The 26,873-nt window shown below is 44.6% G+C and overlaps 1 protein-coding gene across 1 annotated transcript in view; it reads right to left on the bottom strand.

The window, feature by feature from the left end:
- Nucleotides 1–26,873, bottom strand: part of LOC126485103 (breast cancer anti-estrogen resistance protein 3 homolog) — a 1,126,433-nt gene that overhangs the window by 373,728 nt on the left and 725,832 nt on the right. The window lies entirely within an intron of this gene.

Below are 26,873 nucleotides of genomic sequence, written 5' to 3'. Positions count from 1 at the left end.
TGAACTAAGTTTGAAAACAAGCGGGAATGATGTATCTAAACACTGTAAAACTTTCACACATGCAGAATGAAAACTGTATTTTTACAAAAATAGTGTCCATTTCTTTTGGAGTGACCCTCGTATATTGAAATAGCGAGCTAATAGTCGGAAAAGCATATTTATTGTGTTATGGATATACGCGGCGTACATAGCACGACAAAAACGTAGCTCATAGTAATTATTCAAAGCGACGATCGGCAGTCTCAATGCATGTACTGCAACGCCGCGCGAATCTCTTGGAGACTGTACCCCTTGTCTCCCGCGAAAGTACGTTGTTTCAGCACGACGATGTACCAGCTCAGCACCAGCACCTGAACAACGCGTATCCTTATCGTTGAATTTGAAGGAGAAGCCCTGTCCCATATCCAGCGCGATGGCCAGATCTCACACGTCAGGACTTTTTGCTCTGGTACTAAGTCAAGACACTGGTGTACGATGCCCCGTAGAAACGGATGAAGACCTGCTTGCTGGGGTCCAAGCTGCCTGACCCCTGCCACAGCAGACACCAGGGATCTGAGAACTTAATGAGGCGTTGCCGGGCATGCATTCAGACTGCCGGTCGTCACTTTCAACAATTGCCGTGAGCTATGTTACTGTCATGCGGTGTATGCTGTGTATGTCCATAACAGAACAAATATGCATCTACGACGACTGGTTCCTTACCTCAATATAATTGGTTGTGGACCCATTATCACCCGTTTCAATTTGGCACAACAGGTCTGAGACACAATTTATAAAGCTAGTACACATAATGTTGGTTCAAAATGTTCAAACGTGTGTGGGTTCCTAAGGGACCAAACTGCTGAGGTCATCGGTCCCTAGTCTCACACACTACTTAAACTAACTTATGCTAAGAACAACACACACACCCATGCCCGAGGGAGGACTCGAATCTCTGGCGGGAGGGGTATAATGTTTGGATGCAAATATTATAAGAAAATTACTTCTTTTAAAAATTATTATTCTTCCATAAAACCTTTTTTATGTCCTGGAACCTAATGACAATACTTGCAAACAACCTGAATCGCGTACTGGTACTGCTTTCGTTGATTGTTTATCGACGAGTTATTTATTGCTGTCCTCTTACAAACTTGAAGCCTCTGTCGGCTGGATCAGTTACAACTTTTAATTTAATAGATAGAGTTGACGAAATTTTCATTTTAGTCCACTGCGAAAGATCCGTCTTACGTAACTAGTCACTCAGTCTGGTAAATTTTATTGAAACAAACTATCCAATTCCATTAACGATTCGCCGGCCGGGGTGGCCGAGCGGTTCTAGGCGCTACAGTCTGGAACCGCGCGATCGCTACGGTCGCAGATTCGAATCCTGTCTCGGGCATGGATGTGTGTGATGTCCTTAGGTTACTTAGGCTTAAGTAGCTCTAAGTTCTAGGGGCTGATGACCTCAGATGTTAAGTCCCATAGCGCTCAGAGCCATTTGAACCATTAACGATTCCATTTTTCATCTGTTACTACCTGAATCCTTTACTACTATCAATCTTTATTCAGGAAACTAATTAGGATGAAATGTAACTCAAATAGACACTTGTTACTGAAATGGCTGCTTCCGCTCGCCAGAATCGATTCCGACAGCTGATCGAGTCCATACATCATCACGCTTGATCATTCTTTCAATCGCTGATTTATCAAAATCAGGCAGTCTGCTGTAATGTTAATTATCTTGAAAGCATTGGTATGTGGCATACGTCAAGTTTCGTTTCGGTTACGAACGTCTGAAAATACTGCACCATAATTTTGAGGTTACTCCCATTGTTGATACGTAGCTTCTGACTTTTGTAAGCAGTTTCTTAGGCCCTGTAATAAGGACTTTTCCCCAATAAGCCACCAAATACCACGAAGCTAGTGTAGCACTTTGGTATACAAGTAATTTACATACCCGCAAACGTAACATGATTCTTTGACTAATGGCAATTTACTTCCAGTTATTCCGTGCGAGTATTAACCAAGTAAGCGAAATGAAGACGAAAACATTGTTCGTGCTGTGACTGATACATTCAACCGGCAATGAACGGTTTCTGTGGTGTAACGCTCTGTCTCTTAAGAATGAACAGCGCAGCTCTCTCTCTGTCCGTCTTGGGGTCATTCATCCCTTCACAGCAATGGACCACTGTGATCTGTAAGGCAAATGAAATAAACTACCGGTTTACACTAAGTAATAACATTAAACAAAAATCTCAGAACAAAAAATTGTGGCGATAATACTTTAGAATTATTTAGACTGAAGAAAGTTAAGTAATTGAGGTTACAAATTAAGTCAAACAGTTTAGTTATTAGAGGGCAAGTTTGCATATCAGTTTTATGTGTGATGGATGGATGGTTGTGAAATGATAAATAGCTGATGACAGGTATAGAGGTATGTTTCCCTGATTTTTGCGGCTTGTTATCTTGTTGTATTAAAAGCAACTAATTATCGCCACGAAGGCGACTACCGTTAAAACCAAGTATAGAAAATTCAACGCTTTCTGACACAGGAATATAGCTGCAACATGAAGCTGGCCTTTAGCAGGTGCGCCAACCCGCTGCTTAACGTTAGTAAGTGCTCCAGCCCGAAAATAAGGTTTAGCCGTAACACAAGGCATGGAACTCGATTGGTTAAATTTTAAGATGATTGTGTAAGAAATAAATAATTTTGCATTTTTAACTCCGGCCAACTACAAGGTGATCAGATTCGTAGCACAACCTCGGGTGCAGAGCAAATCGGCGTTGAACTTCCAAAGCAGTCGTACCGGCATTTGCCTCAAGCGTTTATGGGATACTAGCAAGATCTAAATTTGGATGAGAATTTGAACTGCCTTCTTCCCAAATGCAAGTCTAGTGTCTTCCCACTTCGTCACGTTGCCCGGCAAGATGGCTGCAGACAACACTTAACTGACTATGGGCGGACCGAACCAGATACTGGCGCTAAATGCTTAAATGGGGTCACGACCACTCTTCGGCGTACGACTGTGCAGTTCGCCGACAACCAGTGGGACACCTGGTTAAAGCAAGCCGCCACAGACAGTATCCTGGAACGTCTGTCATTTCCCTCGTGTTTGGTTACACAGCCACTAAGAATTTGTTGGAAGTTAAAAGCATGGTCCAATCGAGGCTGTAATCTTCTTGTCAAATTTAAAAACGCTACGGATCTGCTTCGGCTTAAAGGCATTGTCAAGTGGTACTTCCATACACACTTCTAGCCACTAAGATTGGGTTATCATGAACGAGGCATGCAAGAAATGCCAATTGAGATGAATGTTATTACATGCTTGGATGTGCAAATAATAAGCGTTCCAGCACAACCACACAAAGCGGTTAGAGATTATGTCATCGTCGGCAGAAGTGGCCGTGCGGTTAAAGGCGCTGCAGTCTGGAACCGCAAGACCGCTACGGTCGCAGGTTCGAATCCTGCCTCGGGCATGGATGTTTGTGATGTCCTTGGGTTAGTTAGGTTTAACTAGTTCTAAGTTCTAGGGGACTAATGACCTCAGCAGTTGAGTCCCATAGTGCTCAGAGCCATTTGAACCATTATGTCATCGATATTGTATACAAGGAAAGATCACACACGGCGTTTCTCGTTCAGCAATAGAATTTTACTTCCCGTGAATCGTAGTTTGACAAAGTACGTTTTTTATGTATGTGCCGTGCTCTCAGATCGCGAAAGAAGAAGGCTGTCACAACAAAATATGACGAGCTATCAGTGCAGGACACCATACAGATATTCCTGTAAAACCGTGTAACCAAAGAGCAGGTTTTTCAATAAACAAAAACTACTGATGAGAGGTGCCGAAATATGTTTGGGTAACAAGAAAAAACAGCGTTTTGCATAAAAGGCGGAACCTATATCCAATAATTTTAATTGCAAACACGGAGAAAATACAAGAGCTGCAAATCCAGAACATGAATAATATTTCATTTGTTGTCGTTAAAAATGAATCCTCTCCCGGAGTACTCAAAGAAATCGCAGCTGTCGCCAGACGATTGTAGTTTCGTCTAGTCAAAACACCGTGTGAGAGCGTGGAATAGAGGGAGTATTTTTTGTTGCACCTGAGCATCTTTTGGTTACACTCGGCATCTCAAGTACAGATTCAAACTCAAGATGTGGTTCCCTGTTATTACCATTATTACACACGAATGAAAGACCGATTCATAAATACATCCAAAGAAACAAACAAAAGACTTTACGTAGCACCCAAGGAGCTGTGACAGACAGTTTCGAAATTTGTATCTTTTTATATAATGACTGAACTGCGATCTGGCACTGTTGATTCCTTCCGCTACAGCACACCGTTACCTTTATTTTCAAAACTCAAATGTCATGAGATTTATATACATCGAAATGTGGTGATGGTTTGCGCACGTTATATCATTTGTATGCGAACACCACTGTGTTTATACGTGCCAGAGTTCTGAGGCTTTTCTGTCGTTTCCTCGCTATTTCTACTGTTCGTTTCCATTTGAAAATGTAATTTTGAAGAACTACACAGACTGCTGGTCACACAAAAGAATATTCCCGATATGATTTATATATTTATTGTAAATTTGGTCCTATTGATGTACCGATAATTGTACACTACTGGCCATTAAAATTACTACGCCACGAAGATGCTACAGACGCGAAATTTATCCGACAGGAAGATGATGCTGTGATATGCAAATGATTAGCTTTTCAGAGCGTTCACACAAGGTTGGCGCCAGTGGCGACACCTACAACGTGCTGCCATGAGGAAAGTTTCCAACCGATTTCTCAAACACAAACAACACTTGACCGGCGTTGCCTGGTGAAACGTTGTTGTGATGCCTCGTGTAAGGAAGATAAATGCGTACCATCAAGTTTCCGACTTTGATAAAGGTCGGATTGTAGCCTATCGCGATTGCGCTTTATAGTATCGCGACATTACTTTTGTTGGTGGAGATCCAATGACTGTTAGCAGAATATGGAATCGGTGGGTTCAGGAGGGTAATACGGAACACCGTGCTGGATCCCAAAGGCCTCGTATCACTAGCAGTCGAGATGACAGGCATTTTATCCGCATGTCTGTAACGGATCGTGCAGCCACGTCTCGATCCCCGAGCCCACAAATGGTTCAAAAATGGCTCTGAGCACTATGCGACTTAACTTCTGAGGTCATCAGTCGCCTAGAACTTAGAACCGATTAAACGTAACTAACCTAAGGACATCACACACATCCATGCCCGAGGTAGGATTCGAACCTGCGACCGTAGCGGTCGCTCGGTTCCGGACTGCAGCGCCTAGAACCGCACGACCACTCCGGCCGGCCCAACAGATGGGAACGTTTGCAAGACAACTACCATATGCACAAACAGTTCGTTGACGTTTGGAGCAGCATGGACTCTCAGCTCTGAGACCATGGCTGCGTTTACCCTTGACGCTACATCACAGACAGGAGCGCATGCGATGGTGTACTCAGCGACGAACCTGGGTGCACGAATGGCGAAACGTCATTTTTTCGGATGAATCCAGGTTCCGATTACAGCATCATGATGGTCGCATCCGTGTTTGGCGACATCGCGGTGAACGCACATTGGAAGCGTGTATTCATAATCACCATACTGGCGTATCGCCCGGCGTGATGGTATGGGGTGCCATTGGTTACACGTCTCTGTCACCTCTTGTTTGCATCGACGGCACTTTGAACAGTGGACGTTATATTTCAGATGTGTTACGATCCGTGGCTCTACCCTTCATTCGATCCTTCCGAAACCCTACTTTTCAGCAGCATAATGGACGACCGCATGTTGCAGGTCCTGTACGAGCCTTTCTGGATACAGAAAATGTTCGACTGCTATCCTGACCACCACATTCTCCAGATCTCTCGGCAATTGTAAACGTCTGGTCAATGGTGGGCGAGGAACTGGCTCGTCACTATACGCCAGTCACTATTCTTGATGAACCGTGGTATCGTGTTGAAGCTGCAGGGGCAGCTGTACCTGTACACGCCATCCAAGCTCTGTGTGACTCAATGCCCAGGGGTATCAAGGCCGTTATTACGGCGAAGGTGGTTGTTCTGGGTACTGATGTCTCAGGATCTATGCACCCAAATTGCGTGAAAATGTAATGTCATGTCAGTTCTGGTATAATATATTTGTCCAATGAATATCCGTTTATCATCTGCATTTCTTCTTGGTGTATCAATTTTAATGGCCAGTAGTGTATATGTCTCCTTTTCATATAAGGGGGTTGGGGTGGGGTGTGGGGTGGGTGTATTAGAGCTGAATTACATTCTTCTGGTACCTTTTCTGTTTCCTAGATGTTTTCGATGATTCTGTGTGTGTTGGATGTAATGTTTTCGTGGTCTAATTTCCAGATTTCCGAAATCAATCGATTTTCTTTTTTTGCTCTTCCTGGTGCTGCAGTGTTAAGGCCTCGCAGCAGGCATTCAGCTTCCTGTTGTTACTGGATGCTCGTAGCTCTCTACAGAAGTATCCGCACTAACCTTCTGTGCGTTTTCATTTTAGATAAAGCCGTTGCTCTGCCACGCGAATAAGCGATAAAACCGTGAAGACGAGAGCCCCGGGCGTGTGTCTGGAAGCGCCGCCCGCAGTGTCCACCCAGCCGGCAGATAATGCCTGCTCCGGCCTGCCAAGAGGGAGGCCGCCGCTGGCCGGCCGGAAGCAGTAAATTTGGTCGATCCCGTTGGCGCTGGACGCGGGGCTGCGGGCTAAATCGCGTTATAACCGGCGCTCGGCGAAATAATTTACTTTGGCAGGAGGCGACCGCTGCAACTGCCGAGATTCCCGATAACAGAGCGCGCAATCGGCGGCCAGAGCAGGCAAGGACCGCGTAGAACTGCAGGGCGAAGGGAAACCCTCCGGCCTGGCGCAGACGATGGCCCGGCCACAGAGAGCGAAACGGCCGCCATTCGACCGCAGTTTTTGTTCTTCCAGAGCGTGTTTAAAGTCCCATCATCTCCAGGCGACGTTCACTTAATCTTTGCTTCAAGCGGCGACAGTTGTGTTCAGTTGTGTAACACACAGCGTGTGTATGTGTAGTACCCTAATGTTCTCTCCGCAATGGAATTCGCTCCCTACAAACCGATGTGAGCTGGTACATCGTCGTGCTGAAACAGCATACTTTCGCGGGAGACAAGGGGTACAGTCTCCAAGAAGATCACGCGGCGTTGCAATACATGCATTGAGACTGCCGATTGTCGCTTTGAACAGTTACTATGAGCTACGTTTTTGTTGTGCTATGTACGCCGCGTATATCCATAACACAATAAATATGCATTTCCGACTGTTAGCTGGCTATTTCAATATACGAGGGTCACTCCAAAAGAAATGGACACGATTTTTATAAAAATAAAGTTTTCATTCTGCATGTGTGAAAGTTTTACAGTGTGTAGATACATTCTTCCCGCTTGGTTTAAAATTTAGTTCAACCTGTTCCCGTGAGTGGCGCCCACAGCATGTCTTCAGGATGGCTGCTACCCTTGACGTTCGTCAACATCCTGGGAATCCACCCGTCACAAACCTTTTTTAACGCCAACACTTTCAGTATTCTGCAAACACTTCCTTGCCCTATCCCAACGTAGCGTGAGAATTCGTTCACTGTGTTCGAATCCTGCCTCGGGCATGGATGTGTGTGATGTCCTTAGGTTAGTTAGGTTTAAGTAGTTCTAAGTTCTAGGGGACTGATAACCTCAGACGTTAAGTCGCATAGCGCTCAGAGCCATTCGTAGCTGGGGTCCAAGACTATTAAAGACGGGTTCAACAGACGAGGCTGCTTAGAAAATACTATTGCGTCCATCTTCGAATATTGCTCAAATCGGTGGTACCTATACTTCAGTTTGTCTGGCTTGAAGGGGGTCACCAAAATGCTAAAAAACTTGAATCTTCAGACGCTTGAACAGAGACCTCTGTTACCCAACGAAGGCCTGCTTACAAAATTTCAAGAACCAGTATTAAGTGGAGAATTTAGAGTTGTCATTCGGCCCTCTAGTAGAGAACGCGAGGAAAAGATCGGACTAATTACAGCAGGCACATGGGTATTTAAACAGGCATTTTCCCGCACTGCATACGCGAATGAAAGGCGAAACAATGAGCTGTTGCTTTAATCGGTCTGCTTGAATTGCTAGTGCAGTTTAGGGATACGATACCGTGACAACAGACACATCAATCGGTACCTTCGATAAAACCGACGTGTATCTTTAAAAGACGCAGAGCTATTTGTACAATACGTATGAATAAGGACGCGTGCCCAGTGAGGCGTCAGTGCGTGCCCGCGTATTCCGCTGAGCGCCGTTCCTGACGCAGCCACGTCGGTGCGTAACGCAATTAGTGGCGGCCTGTTACTGCAGATGCCGTGCTGTGGCGAGCCCTGTGTGTCGGGCGCACAAGCCGGCAGGGGCAGCGAAAACGCGCTCTAATCTGATTCACCGCGCCGCGCCGTCTTCTGCTGCGGCTGGCAGCGGACGGGGTTGGGGAGGGGAGGGAGAGTGCTGGCCAATTAGCGACCGCCACGTCACAAGCTGTTAGCCTGCGCACTTTCCTCCCGCGTCCGTGCCCTGCGGCACGGCAGGCCGGAGAAGTTCGAGACGCCGATACAGATTCACATCTAATTATCGTTCGGTTCTGAAGCTCTAGCAGCAGCCGTGTTTGCAGACTAAATTATGGGAACTCAGGTCCGCTTCTTATACAAACAAATGTTGCTTATACATGCCCAAGCATGTTTCGACAGCTTTGTGCCATCGTCATTGCGTATTTTTATTCAGTTCTTATATTCGACATTGTCGGCTTCTGCAGGTCTCCCCTTGCATTTTGTGTACCAGTAATTTAGCACCTATAACGGTATTTTCGAAGTGTCCGTTATTATATGCATCCTCTTCTGTTGCGGAAATGCACACAGAAACACGATACATGCTATTTTGTCTAAAACTGACATGGTGAGACCGTGGCTGTGTACAATTAATGTAGGTTAATTCTTACAAAGAAGAAAACAGCAACCAGCCACTATTAATACTTTGGTGGTTAGTTATTTTCATGTAGGGCGATTCTAACACTGTTTATCTACCGTAGGGCAACAACACACCAAAAATACTTCGCCACAGTGGAATAATAATAAAAATCGAAAACGGTCGATAATGTAAAGTGTATCTTGAAAATCGTGTGAACAGCCGTCTAATGATGAACTTGCCAGTTCGAAACCGGTAACGGCGCTATTTACCTAAATAAATAGCAGTATTAATAATGGCTGATTGCTGTTTTCTTCTTTGTAAGAAATAACCTACATTAACACGATAGATGTTGTTTTTTAGGAACTCCACTTCCACTTCACTTCCAAGTCGCACTTCACCACTCAACAAAACAAAACAACTGTGTTTAACTGCGTCTAGACACACGGCACCGAAACAAACACTGCAGTTTGTGAAATGCAAAAGTATAAATTACTTGCAAGTGTAGTTTCTCAAAAACGTTTATCACGTTCGTGTGTGCTGTTCCACAACAGAGGAGCATGCAGATGAGCACCGACACTTCGAAAATATCTTTGCAAATGACAAACTACAAGCACACAATAATGCAAACAACCCAACATTGTAGAAAATAAGAACTGAACAGAACTACCTACTAATGATGGCACGAAGATACTGAAACATGTTTGGGCATTTATAAACGACAGTTATTTGCACAATAGGTGGACCTGGTCTCCATAACTGTTTGTGTTACATTGCCATCTCTCATTTTGTATTCATCTTCAGTTTCATTTACTGAATATCTGTGTCTTTCAGGTACGTTTTTCGTATCCTCAGGTATGTTTGCAAACAGAATATAAATTATTTAACAATGAAATTTACTTTATTTACCTAAAACTAACAAATTATTTATCTTCATTTATGTGCATAATTCTAATAACACTGTGGATGTAACGGATTGTCTGGATAGAAGGACAAGGAAGGGATGGGCGAGAAAGTGATTTTCAGAGGTTTCAGCTGCATAGTAATGTAAGATCCAAAAAGCTGCGTCTTGCTAGTTACGCGGCAAGAAAAGAACAAAAAGAGTTCAGCATGAAACCACCAACGGCTGCTATAACGGGCTTTTATTTATGGACAACCAATTTCCGTGAAGTGATTATCCTTTCTTCACGCAATAATAGTACATACAGATTAAGTAAGATTCCTTGACGTCAAATATATACAGGGCTATTACAAATGATTGAAGCGATTTCATAAATTCACTGTAGCTCCATTCATTGACATATGGTCACGACACACTACAGATACGTAGAAAAACTCATAAAGTTTTGTTCGGCTGAAGCCGCACTTCAGGTTTCTGCCTCCAGAGCGCTCGAGAGCACAGTGAGACAAAATGGCGACAGGAGCCGAGAAAGCGTATGTCGTGCTTGAAATACACTCGCATCAGTCAGTCATAACAGTGGAACGACACTTCAGGACGAAGTTCAACAAAGATCCACTGACTGCTAACTCCATTCGGCGATGGTATGCGCAGTTTAAAGCTTCTGGATGCCTCTGTAAGGGGAAATCAACGGGTCGGCCTGCAGTGAGCGAAGAAACGGTTGAACGCGTGCGGGCAAGTTTCACGCGTAGCCCGCGGAAGTCGACGAATAAAGCAAGCAGGGAGCTAAACGTACCACAGCCGACGGTTTGGAAAATCTTACGGAAAAGGCTAAAGCAGAAGCCTTACCGTTTACAATTGCTACAAGCCCTGACACCCGATGACAAAGTCAAACGCTTTGAAGTTTCGGCGCGGTTGCAACAGCTCATGGAAGAGGATGCGTTCAGTGCGAAACTTGTTTTCAGCGATGAAGCAACATTTTTTCTTAATGGTGAAGTGAACAGACTCAATGTGCGAATCTTGGCGGTAGAGAATCCTCACGCATTCGTGCAGCAAATTCGCAATTCACCAAAAGTTAACGTGTTTTGTGCAATCTCACGGTTTAAGGTTTACGGCCCCTTTTTCTTCTGCGAAAAAAACGTTACAGGACACGTGTATCTGGACATGCTGGAAAATTGGCTCATGCCACAACTGGAGACCGACAGCGCCGACTTCTTCTTTCAACAGGATGGTGCTCCACCGCACTTCCATCATGATGTTCGGCATTTCTTAAACAGGAGATTGGAAAACCGATGGATCGGTCGTGGTGGAGACCATGATCAGCAATTCATGTCATGGCCTCCACGCTCTCCCGACTTAACCCCATGCGATTTCTTTCTGTGGGGTTATGTGAAAGATTCAGTGTTTAAACCTCCTCTACCAAGAAACGTGCCAGAACTGCGAGCTCGCATCGACGATGCTTTCGAACTCATTGATGGGGACATGCTGCGCCGAGTGTGGGAGGAACTTGATTATCGCCTTGATGTCTGCCGAATCACTAAAGGGGCACATATCGAACATTTGTGAATGCCTAAGAAAACTTTTCGAGTTTTTGTATGTGTGTGCAAAGCATTGTGAAAATATCTCAAATAATAAAGTTGTTGTAGAGCTGTGAAATCGCTTCAATCATTTGTAATAATCCTGTATATATTTTTTCGATTGCAGCATCCGTCTCTATCATGTTACTCATTTTCCAGCACTTACCGAGCTCAAAACTAGACAGTCGATTGCAATGGTACGCACACTGTCTGAACAAAGTCGTACTCTGATAATGCTGCACAAATCCGTAGGTCTTTAGTTAGAATATTCGGCCATAGTACAAACGCAAAGGAGATTTTGAAAGTGTGAAAAAAACAATTTGTCAACTATGAGCTGTAGTAAAAGCTTAAAAGAACAAACTGCGCACAGGCACACCAGCGTTGCACCAGACGTTGCCTCCCAGGCATCAATGGGAGAGAATCCGGCGTTATGGTGGTGGTCTGTGTGGAGAAACTATCTGCATGCGATCCCCACAACGCAACGCCGTCTTCACGCACCTTGGATGCAGGAAAAGTTTCTCGTGGACAGGTACGCGTACATAGGAAGAGGCAAGCCGTGCCAATTGCACGGTGTACATAACAAAGAAGGATGGAGAAATTGTTCTTACTAATACTATAACAGGTATTAAAGTAAGTGAACTGCTTATAGATGTTTACTCTGAAATTATTGGTATATCGGAGCACCACTTAAAAAATTTGACAATTCAGAGGCTTCCTTTACCAGGATACAGATTAGCTGGCTGTTTTTCAAGGAGTTCCTTGTGGGGTGGGGGGAGTGGCTATGTGTGTAAAAAACAGTATTCCATTTGAGTCCATAGACGTATCACGACACTGCACTGAACAGATATTTGAATGTTGTGCTGGGGCAGTTGAATTAAGTGAAACTAAACTTCTAATTGTTTTTGTTTATAGGTCCCTTAACTCTGACTTCAGAGCATTTCTGCTCAAGCGAGAGATGGTTCTTGATTCATTTTATAGGAAGCACCAGAAATTAGTTATAAGTGGTGACTTCAATATAAAATTTGTATATGTTTGTGCAAGAAAAACGATGTTGGTAGATCTCCTAAATTCATATGATATGATGCAGACTGTTTTTTCCAAGTAGGATGCATGGGAAGAGTGGCGCAGCCATAGACAATATTTTTATTCATACTTCTTTACTAGATGGGCATTGTGTTAGTGAAAGGATGAATGCCCTTTCAGACCACGAAGCACAAATTTTAACACTAAAAGGCTTTTGTACTCAAACAAATGTCACATACAATTACAAACGACGTAGGAAAGTTAATCCAACGGCAGCAGAGGGTTTTTTAAAACTCGTCAAGGAACAAGAGTGGCAGGATGTTTATAGTGCCGATAACATAGATGATAAATATAACGCTTTCCTTAACACAGTTCTCATGCTCTTTGAGAGTTGCTTTCCATTGGGACGTTCTAAACGGGGTACTAGCAGTAAAAGGGAGCCTGGGTGGCTGACTAGTGAGATAAGGATATCATGTAGAACAAAGCGGGAATTATATCAAAATGTTAGAAGTAGTCACAATCAAGCTACAGTTGCCCTTTACAAACAGTATTGTCAGGTGTTTAAAAATGTTATTAGTAAGGCACAAAGTATGTGGTGCGAAAATAGAATAGCTAATTCACAGGATAAAATTAAAACCATATGATCAGTTGCGAAGGAAGTGCCTGGTCAGTAGCACAAGGTCGACGATACATAGTCAGTCCGTAGTAAAAATATTTCTGTTACTGACAAATCAGATATATGTACAGTATTTAACAATCATTTTCTGAGCATTGCTAATGAATGAAATAAAAATTTAGTTTCTACAGGGAATCACGTAACTCTCCTGGAAAATGCCTTTCCGTGATGTCTGAAATACTCCTCTGTGATACAGACAAGAGGGATATTGAGTGAATAATTAAATCACTGAAAACTAAGGACTCTCATGGTTATGATGGAGTGCCTAGCAGAATATTAAAGTACTGTACTGCACATGTTAGCCCTGCACTTACCCATCTTTCTAGTTTTTCCTTTAGGAATGATGGGTTTCCTGAACGATTAAAGTACTCAGCAGTAAAGCCGCTTTATAAAAATGGAGAAAGAGATAATGTAGACAATTGTAGACCTGTTTCTATGCCATTAGTGTTTGCTAAAGTTATTGAAAAGGGTGTCATATAAGGGTAATTGATCATTTTGTATCACATAATTTGCTGTCAAATGTACTGTTCGGCTTTAGAAGTCGTTTAACAACCGAAAATGCTATATTCTCTTTTCTCTGTAAGGTACTGTGTGGGTTAAACGAAAGGTTTCGAACGCTAGGCATTTTTTTTTATTTAACCAGGGCGTTTGATTGTGTTAATCACAAAATATTGCTCCAGAAACTCTACGTTTATAGGTTGGGTTGGGTCGTTTGGGGAAGGAGACCAGACAGCGTGGTCATCGGTCTCATCCGATTAAGGAAGGACGAGGAAGGAAGTCGGCCGTGCCCTTTCAAAGGAACCATACCGCCATTCGCCTGGAGCGATTTAGGGAAATCACGAAAAACCTAAATCAGGATGGCCAGACGCGGGATTGAACCGTCGTCCTCCCGAATGCGAGTCCAGTGTCTAACCACTGCGCCACCTCGCTCGGTTTGCTCCAGAAGTTGGACCATTACGGAATACGGGGAGTAGCTCACAATTGGTTCACCTCTTACTACAGCAACAGGCAGCAAAAGGTCATTATTCATAGTGATGAGAATAGCTATGACGTGGGGTCAGAGTGGGGTACGATCAAATGGGGGTACCCCAGGGATCCGTATTGCGGCCACTCCTTTTCCTTATTTATGTGAATGATACAGGGTGTTTCAAAAATGACCGGTATATTTGAAACGGCAATAAAAACTAAACGAGCAGCGATAGAAATACACCGTTTGTTGCAATACGCTTGGGACAACAGTACATTTTCAGGCGGACAAACTTTCGAAATTACAGTAGTTACAATTTTCAACAACAGATGGCGCTGCAAGTGATGTGAAAGATATAGAAGACAACGCAGTCTGTGGGTGCGCCATTCTGTACGTCGTCTTTCTGCTGTAAGCGTGTGCTGTTCACAACGTGCAAGTGTGCTGTGGACAACATGGTTTATTCCTTAGAACAGAGGATTTTTCTGGTGTTGGAATTCCACCGCCTAGAACACAGTGTTGTTGCAACAAGACGAAGTTTTCAACGGAGGTTTAATGTAACCAAAGGACCGAAAAGCGATACAATAAAGGATCTGTTTGAAAAATTTCAACGGACTGGGAACGTGACGGATGAACGTGCTGGAAAGGTAGGGCGACCGTGTACGGCAACCACAGAGGGCAACGCGCAGCTAGCGCAGCAGGTGATCCAACAGCGGCCTCGGGTTTCCGTTCGCCGTATTGCAGCTGCGGTCCAAATGACACCAACGTCCACGTATCGTCTCATGCGCCAGAGTTTACACCTCTATCCATACAAAATTCAAACGCGGCAACCCCTCAGCGCCGCTACCATTGCTGCACGAGAGACATTCGCTAACGATATAGTGCACAGGATTGATGACGGCGATATGCATGTGGGCAGCATTTGGTTTACTGTCGAAGCTTATTTTTACCTGGACGGCTTCGTCAATAAACAGAACTGGCGCATATGGGGAACCAAAAAGCCCCATGTTGCAGTCCCATCGTCCCTGCATCCTCAAAAAGTACTGGTCTGGGCCGCCATTTCTTCCAAAGGAATCATTGGCCCATTTTTCAGATCCGAAACGATTACTGCATTACGCTATCTGGACATTCTTCGTGAATTTGTGGCGGTACAAACTGCCTTAGACGACACTGCGAACACCTCGTGGTTTATGCAAGATGGTGCCCGGCCACATCGCACGGCCGACGTCTTTAATTTCCTGAATGAATATTTCGATGATCGTGTGATTGCTTTGGGCTATCCGAAACATACAGGAGGCGGCGTGGATTGGCCTCCCTATTCGCCAGACATGAATCCCTGTGACCTCTTTCTGTGGGGACACTTGAAAGACCAGGTGTACCGCCAGAATCCAGAAACAATTGAACAGCTGAAGCAGTACATCTCATCTGCATGTGAAGCCATTCCGCCAGACACGTTGTCAAAGGTTTCGGGTAATTTCATTCAGAGACTACGCCATATTATTGCTACGCATGGTGGATATGTGGAAAATATCGTACTATAGAGGTTCCCAGACCGCAGCGCCATCTGTTGTTGACAATTGTAACTACTGTAATTTCGAAAGTTTGTCTGCCTGAAAATGTACTGTTGTCCCAAGCATATTGCAACAAACGGTGTATTTCTATCGCTGCTCGTTTAGTTTTCATTGCCGTTTCAAATATACCTGTCATTTTTGAAACACCCTGTATGTCCTCTAGTATTACGGGTAACTCTAAAATATTACTGTTTCCTGGTGACACTAGCCTGGTAGTAAAGAATGTCGTGTGCAACACTGGCTCGGTTTCAAACAGTGCAGTTCATGACCCAAGTTCATGGCTTGTAGAAAATAAATTGACGCTAAATCACAGTAAGACTCAGTTTTTACAGTTTCTAAGACATAATTCAACAAAATCCGACCTTATACTTTCACACAATGGGCATATGATTAGTGAAACTAAACAGTTCAAATTTCTAGGTCTTCAGATAGATAGTAAACTGTCGTGGAAAGCCTACGTTCAGGATCTTGTTCAAAGACTTCATGCTGCCATTTTTACTATTTTAGCGGTATCTGAAGTAAGTGATCGTTCGACACAAAAATTAGTCTACTTTGCTTATTTTCAATCGCTTATGCCGTATGGTATTATATTTCGGGGTAACTCTTCCCGTTCTAAAGGTATATTTGTGGCTCAGAAACGGGCGGTTCGGGCAATGAATGGTATAAGTTCGCGAACGTCTTGTCGACTCCTGTTCATCAGTCTGGGTATTTTGACATTGGCCTCTCAATATATATATTCTTTGGAGTCGTTTCTTGTTAACAATATCAGCTTATTCAAATGGCTCTGAGCACTATGGGACTTAACTTCTCAGGTCATCAGTCCCCTAGAACTTAGAACTACTTAAACCTAACTAACCTAAGGACATCACACACATCCATGCCCGAGGCAGGATTCGAACCCGCGACCGTAGCGGTCGCGCGGTTCCAGACTGTAGCGCCTAGAACCGCTCGGCCACCCCGGCCGGAATCAGCTTATTCCCAAGAATAAGCAGCTTTCACTCGGTTAATACTGAGCAGAAATCCAACCCGCATTTGGATCGGACTTCCTGAACTCTTGTGCAGAAAAGTGTGCAGCATACTGCTGCATCCATTTTCAAAAAGCTAATACGAGAATTGAAAAATCTTAGCAGTGAACCAAGCACTTTCAAATCGAAGCTGAAGAGTTTCCTCATGGGTCACTCCTTCTATTCTGTTGAGGAGTTCCTTGAATAGTTAAGCTGATTCTTGTGTTGTATTGTTGACTGCGTTTACTGAAACTTATGGCTTGACTTTTTTTGGGTTCATAAACATTTTATTTTTATCTGTTGCTACTTTTATGCTGTAATTTCATGTACTGACACGTTCCATGACCTTTGAGATTTGCTCCTCAATTTGGTCCTACGGAACTTGACGTGCACCGTCAGGGCATGTGTTCTACTTCCACCTGTCCAACTTTTTGTTTTATGAGACTCCTTCTGGCAGTGCATGCTTGGACTTGTTTTGCTTGGCTAGTCCTTTGCTTGTGGAACCATTTCTTTCTGGCAGTCTAATGAGGACTGTTGACTGTGAACATCTGCATTTGTCGAACTGTTAGCCTCACAGACATACCCTGTTAATACGATGGCTTGCAGATTCACTGTAGCTCTGGAGTTAGACAAGATACGCGTTCGTGCTGAAGGTTCTGCTGCATCTCCCCTACTACGCAGTTCCCGTTCGCAACGAAGCCCCCACCGCTACCGTTTTCTCCTCCCCTTCTACGTCATCTGCGCAGGTACGGGCCGGGCCAACTTATTTTGCGCTCACTTTACCGCTGCATGCACTTCCTTGTATCTTCGTGCAACAACTGCGTGGCACACAGATACTTGCACACGTGTAAATGCGCACACACACACACACACACACACACACACACACACACACACACACACAGCGCACCTACACGCAGGCGCAGCACGCTGGCCTTGACAGCGGCCAGGCGAGTCATCCATTTCACCCCCTTCCTGCCCTCTTCTCTCCTCCCCTGGCGCCATTTTTCTGGCCCTGCTGACAAGGCGGCCGCCGCCCCCGTTATTGACGCCGGAGGTGGCGGTGACACACGGGGTGGCCACCTCAAGGTAATAACGCCAGAGGGCCGGTTTAGCCCCCCAGTCTGACAAACGCCTTCCTCCAGTTCTCCCTGCTTCCTGCATCCCTTTCCAAAGCGTTACTAGAACTGCTGCAAACAGGGAGCGTTTCGATTCTGCATCACTGCAGACCGAGCCATGTGATAAATGTACATTGATTTTACTGGAACTGGCGTGTTTGGTCGTCACTTATTAAGAGACCACACAGTAGTTGCAGTTTTGTGATTTCTTTGTATTTGTAGAACGTGAAGTAGAGAACTTAAATATCAAACCGCCGAAGCAGTTCGATTAAAATCTCAAAAATTCCCAAGAAAATCGGCTTTGAGGTATTCCAAGCATCTTCAATATACTAAAATAAGATCAATGACAGTGTCATAGCACCCTCTTCTGCCACAATGGCGTAAATATTTTTACACAAAATCCATGTTCCATGAGCATTTACATCAAGTAAAAAGTACATAAAGATGAAAAATTCATTTATACTGTTTCTTTTAATTTAAACAATCTTTACTAAGAGTGTATAACAAAAATTTGAAAATCACGAATTAAAACTACCAATGAAAACAATTTTTGCGTGAAATGCGAAGGCATGCATTTTTCATAAAATGGCAATTCGATATGTTTTGATTAGCATACATTTGTTGAAATGTATTTTTAGATGATATAGATATTCGAACTGAATGGAAAAAGGACGGTTAAAATACACTCCATGAAGAAAAAAACAGAAAGAAAAGAAGAAAAAATGCACCAAGAGAGACTTATTCAAAAATGTTCAAATGTGTGTGAAATCTTATGGGACTTAACTGCTAAGGTCACACACTACTTAACCTAAATTATCCTAAGGACAAACACACACACCCATGCCCGAGGAAGGAGTCGAACCTCCGCCGGGACCAGCCGCTGCTAGACACCTCGAATGGGACTAAATCGGTAGATGTGATGTACACGTAGAGACAAATAAATGAATAAATGATAATTTCAGAAAAATTGCTTGATTTGTTTAACAGAAGGAGCTTCAACAATTGAGCAGGTCAATAACGCGTTCCTTCTGCCCCTTATGCAAGCAGTTATTCGGCTTGGCATTTATTTAGGCCTATAGACTTATTGGATGTCCTTTTGAGGGATACCGTGCCAGCTTCTGTCCAGTTGGTGCGTTAATTCGTCAAAATCCCGATCTGGTTGGAGTGACATGCCCATACTGCTCCAAACGTTCTCAGCTGGGAGAGATCCGGCGACCCTGTTGACCAAAGTAGGATTTGGCAAGCAGTAGAAACTCTCGCTGTGTGTGCGCAGTATGTAAGCCCCGGATGGTTTGCCATTAAGGGCAACGAAACGAGGTGTAGAATATCGTCGACGTACCGTTGTGCTGTAAGGCTGCCGCGAATGACAACCAAAGGGGTCCGGGTATGAAAAGAAATGCCACTGCAGACCATCACTCCTGGTAGTTGGGCGAGAGACACTGGTATCCCACAGCTGTCTGAAGAGCCTACAGACACATCTTCTCTGGTCATCAGGGGTCAGTTTGAAGTGGGGCTCATCTCTGAAGACAATTCTACTCCAGTCAGTGAGATTCCAGGCCGAAAGCGTGCCTGGAGACGCTCCTGACTGCGGTGGGATACCAACCTAACCGTCAACCGCCATATGGCCCGCCCATCAGGAGCGATGATCTGGGGTGCCCCCTTTGGTTGTCATCCGCGCACACTTACAGCACAGCGGTACGTCGACCGTTTTCTATGCCCTGTTTTGTTGCCCTTCATGTCAAGACATCTGGGCTTACATTTCAGCAAGATCACGTCCGCCTGCACACGGCGAGAGTTTATACTACATGTCTTCATGCCTGCCAAACTCTACCTTTGCCAGTAAGGTTGCCGGATATCTCCCCAATTGGGAACGTTTGGAGCGCTATGGGCAGGTCCTTCCAACCGGCTCGGGAGTTCCGCGATGTAACAGGCCAATCGGAAAGAATTTGACACAATATCCTTCAAGAGGACATCGAACTACTCTGTCAGTGAATGCCAATCTGAAAAACTACTTGCATAAGGGCCAGAGGTGGATCAATGAGTTACTGCGTTGCTCAATATGTGGAGCTGTTTCTCTTGAATAAATCTTCACTTTTTTTTCGGAAATTGTAATTGTGGTGTCACCGCCAGACACCACACTTGCTAGGTGGTAGCCTTTAAATCGGCCGCGGTCCATTAGTATACGTCGGACCCGCGTGTCGCCACTGTCAGTGATTGCAGACCGAGCGCCGCCACACGGCAAGTCTAGAGAGACGTCCTAGCACTCGCCCCAGTTGTACAGCAGACTTTGCTAGCGATGCTACACTGACAAATACGCTCTCATTTGCCGAGACGATAGTTAGCATAGCCTTCAGCTACGTCGTTTGCTACGACCTAGCAAGGCGCCATTACCAGTTTATATTGAGATTATTATTAATGTGTCGACAAGAGCGATGTTATCCAATTATGGATTAAAGTTAAGTATTCCATAAGTTATGTACTATTTTTGGCTACTATAATTCCTTGTCATTTTCCAGACCTCACGCCAATCTGCGTGAGCTTAAACGCGTGCCTTTCGGCTTCCTCCAAACTCCGTGAATTGGCTCCTGCCAATTCACAAAAGTAATTATTTGTTTGTCCGCATATGTACGTCACAGCTACCTATTTCCATCTGGACACGCCGGTCAACTGTTGTTTGTGTATGAGAAGTCGGTTGGAAACTTTCCTCATGTCAGCACATTGTAGATGTCGCCACTGGCGCCAACCTTGTGTGAATGCTCTGAAAAGCTAATCCTTTGCATGTCACAGCATCTTCTTCCTGTCGGTTAAACTTCGCGTCTGTAACACGTCATCTTCTTGGTGTAGCAATTTTAATGGGTCAAATGGCTCTGAGCACTATGGGACTCAACTGCTGAGGTCATTAGTCCCCTAGAACTTAGAACTAGTTAAACCTAACTAACCTAAGGACATCACAAACATCCATGCCCGAGGCAGGATTCGAACCTGCGACCGTAGCGGTCTTGCGGTTCCAGACTGCAGCGCCTTTAACCGCGCGGCCACTTCGGCCGTCAGCAATTTTAATGGCCAGTAGTGTATTCTGGAATACCATGTTTAGCTGGAGTTCTCCTTGAAAACTGATTTCGAAATTTTGCAGCTAGGTTTCATCGAGATTGGTTGGAGTTTCCTAACTCATCCACTTTTTTCTCTTACTGCTAACCGACGCCAGCTGGCACGTACGTTATGACTGTTTCTTAATTTTCGCTAACTATCTCGTCGCGATCTCCATTTCCTCTCCGCGGCAGAGAGTCGGGTCGTTAGCTGTCGGAGCGCCGGCGGCCGACGCAGCCGTGGAACGGAACTGGAGCGCGCCAGGCGGCGGGCGGCGTCTCTTTCCGCGTCATTAGCGCCACGCCTCGCCGCTCGTGGCCTCCGCCACTGCCTGCTGGCGTGGTGCGCCCCTCGCAGTCGCGCGCCGGCTCAAAAATTCATAAGCCATTAGGCGCGTGACTCATCTCGGCCTGCAGCGGGCAGCAGTTGGCAGCAGTGGGAGGGAGCTCCCCCTAATTGGGCCGCAGTCTCCTCTACTCTCTCGTCTCCCACCCCTGCACGGTCCTTTCTCCCAGACACGGCTACATAACACCCTCGCTGGAAAAAAACGCCGCGGGCGGTTTGCTTGTGAGGACGTCCGTTTAAGCTCAGTTAGCTCCGCGAGAGCCAATTATTTTGCCCGAACACTGGCGAACACATGGTTATTCCGGCGAAGGCACGCAAAACGTAAGAGACACGTCCACATTATTACAAACACCTCCTACAGTCTTGTAAAAACATAGAGTTTCGCTGAGGGAACCTTAAATAAAATGTACTGCGTCAAGTGATTAAAAAAGTATCACTGTCTTTCGACTAACCATTCCTTCCCCATTGTCAAGCAGAATGACTCCTGATAGGCTGCGTATCGCTTTACATACCGGGTGATCAAAAAGTCAGTATAAATTTGAAAACATAATAAACCACGGAACAATGTAGATAGAGAGGTAAAAATTGATACACATGCTTGGAATGACATGGGGTTTTATTAGAACAAAAAAAAAAAAAAAAAAAAAAAAAAAAAAAAAAATTTCAAAAATTTCCGACAGATGGCGCTGGCAGCAAAACTGCTACCGCGACGGGTGAGAGGTACGCCGATATGTTACAGAATCGAATCATCCCCAGCCTGGATGATAAACACCTGCTGGAACGTACGATGTTTATGCAGGATGGCGCTCCTCCCCCATACTGCTAGACGTGTGAAAGATCTCTTGCGCGCGTCGTTTGGTGATGCTCGTGTGCTCAGCCGCCACTTTCGTCGTGCTTGGCCTCCCAGGTCCCCAGACCTCAGTCCGTGCGATTATTGGCTTTGGGGTTACCTGAAGTCGCAAGTGTATCGTGATCGACCGACATCTCCAGGGCTGCTGAAAGACAACACCCGACGCCAATGCCTCACCATAACTCCAGACGTGCTTTACAGTGGTGTTCACAACATTATTCCTCGACTACAGCTATTGTTGACGAGTGATGGTGGACATATTGAGCATTTCCTGTAAAGAACATCATCTTTGTTTTGTCTTACTTGGTTATGCTAATTATTGCTATTCTGATCAGATGAAGCGCCATCTGACGGACATTTTTTGAACGTTTGTATTTTTTTGGTTCTAATAAAATCCCATGTCATTCCAAGCACGTGTGTTAATTTGTACCTCTCTATCTACATGATTCCGTGATTTATTCAGTTTTCAAATTTATACTAACATTTTGATCACCCGGTACTCTAGCTGCCGGCAGTGACGTCACTGTGCTGTCGCTGTCACGGAGCCCACGACAAATGTGGGCCCTGCAACCGAACTTCTGACGTCACACTATTCGTCTTGTCCGCCGTACCTCGTGAAGGCTCGGCTACGCGCAGGTTCAACAGGAAATCAATATGTCAAAGAAGAGATACGCACGAAAGGTCTTAACTTTGCCATGTGCTATCAAGAGCCAGAGACGGTTGCTGGCACTCTTAAGACCTGGAATGTCACGTGCTGTGACACGTGCACCGTGGCCAGCCTCTCTCGTGAGCCTCGTGCGGGCACCAATGATGCTACAGGCAGCAGCTACAGTATACAGGGTGAGAAGTATTTAAACCGACAAACTCTGGGAGGTTGTAGGGGGCATCAAAACAAATATTTTTTCCTAATGTCATTTTTTCCTATGTGGATTATTTAAACCGGTGGAGGCCATATTACGCTCTTCAGTTGTAAGAGGGCATACTACGTTCTTTAGTTGTAGGCAACTGCTGTCCACCAGTGTAGTGGTGCATTGTCTCTGTTTACTAATGTAGCGATACACCTGGAGTGAGTACACTGATATGGTTGTTGCGTACTACGTAGCGCACCACAACGGACGAGCTGCACAGCGGGTTTATCAACAACAATATCCTAATCGCCGTATCCCGCATCATACGACCTTTGCTGCTGTGTACCAACATCGGCGTGAGACCGGGTCATTTAGCAGATTAACTGGACAGGGACGCCGTCGCACGGTGAGGAAGCTGTCTTGCAGCATGTGGAGCGGGATCCTTCAATCAGCACTCGTGCAATTGCACGTAACATAGGGACGAATCAGACGAATGTAAGAACAGTCCTTCGAGAGCAATTGTTACGTCCATTTCACTTACAGCGCGTCCACAAGCTGGAACCAGTTGATTATCCACCCACAGCACAGTTTTCGCGGTGGTACCTGGAACAGTGTAAAATGTATCCTACATTTCCATCCTCTTTGTTATTTACCGATGAAGCAACGTTCGGGCGTGACGGAGTCTTCAACATGCACAATTCGCATGTTTAAAGTGAGGGTAACCCACATGCCACAGTTACTATCGCTCATCAAGTGCGGTTCTTCGTTAACGTCTGGGTCGGTGTTGTTGGGGACTGTTTAATTGGGCGGTATCTGCTACCTAGTTGTTGTCTCTTGCTCATAAAAAAGGGAAAAGTGTTTGTTGGTTTAATTAATTTGCCGCCCGATAAATCTTCCTCTACCGGTTTAAATACTCCTCATACGAAAAAATGACTTTAGGGAAAATATTTGTTTTGATGTCCCCTACAACCTCCCAGAGTTTGTCGGTTTAAATACGTTTCACCCTGTATAAAAGCGTACCAGCAGCTCATCAGCCAGACGGCATCCCTCAAGGTTCCGCATTGTCTCCGCAACATTTTGTCATCTATGTCAATGATATTCCGCTACTGCCACGGGTGCTGCTCACCCAATTCGCGGATGACACCGCCTCGCTGACCAGTAGCACGAGCGTCAACACAGCCATTGCTCGCCTACAACGTCAGCTCACGACTGTAGAAGAGTGGACCAAGGAAAGTACAATTACAATGACTTTACCTGTCGCCGCCTAGATTTTACAGACAAGCTGAGTCTCCACCACCAGGAAATCCATTGGAGCAATCAGTTCAAGTACCTAGGTGTCACATTCGACGATAAGTAACTTTTCGAAATGCATGTAGGCGACAAGAGGATCAAAATTGTACAACTTGTCCTCCAACTAGACCGGCTACTGGCCAACTCGGAGATGAGCGTCAATACGAAATTTCGCATTTGCAGAGCAACAGTCCTCCCAGCTACTTCATACGGTTCTTCCACATGGGGGGTACCAGCTCCTTTTTAAAACCATTCAGACCTTGCAAAATCGATGTCTTCGATGCATTCTTAGGGCTCCCAGGTAGGCATGAATCCCCGAACCACACGAACAGCGTAACCAATAAACTATCTGGGAAATCATCATCCAACACGCATGCAAGCACATGGACAAAATAAAAGCCCTATGACCTACGTCACCTGATCTGGAATATGCTAGGTCAGTAGCTCCTTAGCGTTGTCACAGGGTTCAGATGCCTCAAACGATTACCGTAGGCCCACAGTAACTATCCACCTCAGCTTTCACCTACCTACATGTTATATGGGCCAAAGTTCACAAAGCTCAGTGTCCTTATCAAGAATGCTGTAAAGACAAAGTGACAACTTTACTATCCAAAAAGGAAGTCCAGCCACTAAGTTCTTAGCATTTCGTCACAACCATGAAAAAGATCATTCCACTTGTCACTGGTCTACAGCCAAGGAGTGCCATTCGTAGTTGGAATCTCGTGGTATATTAACTTCTTGACACGGCTGCAACACAGAGAGCGTGTTATCTCCTATGTAGTGATTAAAATTGCGGCGAAATCCTGATTATCTGCATTAGTGGGGATCCGAGACTGCGCGAGTAACTGAAAAGCACGAATAGCTCAAAATACACATGTTTTTACCAGGAACTGATATTTACTGTACCTACAAGACATGTTGTTTTTGTTGTTGTTGTGGTCTTCAGTCCTGAGACTGGTTTGATGCAGCTCTCCATGCTACTCTATCCTGTGCAAGCTTCTTCATCTCCCAGTACCTACTGCAACCTACATCCTTCTGAATTTGCTTAGTGTATTCATCTCTTGGTCTCCCTCTACGATTTTTACCCTCCACGCTGCCCTCCAATGCTAAATTTGTCATCCCTTGATGCCTCAAAACATGTCCTACCAAACGATCCCTTCTTCTAGTCAAGTTGTGCCACAAACTTCTCTTCTCCCCAATCCTATTCAATACCTCCTCATTTGTTACGTGATCTACCCATCTAATCTTCAGCATTCTTCTGTAGCACCACATTTCGAAAGCTTCTATTCTCTTCTTGTCCACACTATTATCGTCCATGTTTCACTTCCATACATGGCTACACTCCATACAAATACTTTCAGAAACGACTTCCTGACACTTAAATCTATACTCGATGTTAACAAATTTCTCTTCTTCAGAAACGATTTCCTTGCCTTTGCCAGTCTACATTTTATATCCTCTCTACTTCGACCATCATCAGTTATTTTGCTCCCTAAATAGCAAAACTCCTTTACTACTTTAAGTGTCTCATTTTCTAATCTAATTCCCTCAGCATCACCCGATTTAATTTGACTACATTCCATTATCCTCGTTTTGCTTTTGTTGATGTTCATCTTATATCCTCCTTTCAAGACACTGTCCATTCCGTTCAACTGCTCTTCCAAGTATTTTGCTGTCTCTGACAGAATTACAATGTCATCGGCGAACCTCAAAGTTTTTACTTCTTCTCCATGAATTTTAATGCCTACTCCGAATTTTTCTTTTGTTTCCTTTACTGCTTGCCCAATATACAGATTGAATAACATCGGGGAGAGGCTACAACCCTGTCTCACTCCCTTCCCAACCACTGCGTCCCTTTTATGCCCCTCGACTCTTACAACTGCCATCTGGTTTCTGTACAAATTGTAAATAGCCTTTCGCTCCCTGTATTTTACCCCTGCCACCTTCAGAATTTGAAAGAGAGTATTCCAGTTAACATTGTCAAAAGCTTTCTCTAAGTCTACAAATGCTAGAAACGTAGGTTTGCCTTTTCTTAATCTTTCTTCTAAGATAAGTCGTAAGGTTAGCATTGCCTCACGTGTTCCAACATTTCTACGGAATCCAAACTGATCTTCCCCGAGGTCCGCTTCTACCAGTTTTTCCATTCGTCTGTAAAGAATTCGCGTTAGTATTTTGCAGCTGTGACTTATTAAACTGATAGTTCGGTAATTTTCACATCTGTCAACACCTGCTTTCTTTGGGATTGGAATTATTATATTCTTACATCTCAAAATTAAAAGCGCACTACTTTACTTACTCGCTACTCGCCGTAGCCTAACAACTTGGAAAACTGCACTAAAAAACACGAAACTTCACATTACTTGTTTTTAGTACATTTAGGAAAATAATCGCATAATTTGTTTTGTTTCCGGTTTTTTAACTTTCCTCGGCGATGGTTCTCATTTTCTGCAGGCTTCAAATACCCGTGTAGTATCCCGAAATTTGTGTTGCATACTCGTAATATAATGCCTCGATGTACTTAATACCGAAATCCTACTCTCTGTTCCTCTACAGAACACAACTTCTCTCACTACATCTTAGTCAGTTATATGCTCAAATCCGGGAATGTAGACGTCGTTATTTTACAAACCGCGGACGTTTGTCATCTACGTCTTCTTAATCAGAAATCGGT

Source organism: Schistocerca serialis, chromosome 6 (genome assembly GCF_023864345.2).
Source record: "Schistocerca serialis cubense isolate TAMUIC-IGC-003099 chromosome 6, iqSchSeri2.2, whole genome shotgun sequence".
NCBI classification, from domain to species: domain Eukaryota; kingdom Metazoa; phylum Arthropoda; class Insecta; order Orthoptera; family Acrididae; genus Schistocerca; species Schistocerca serialis.
Note: the sequence above shows the minus strand (reverse complement) of the source record. Positions and strands in the feature narration are given on the sequence as shown.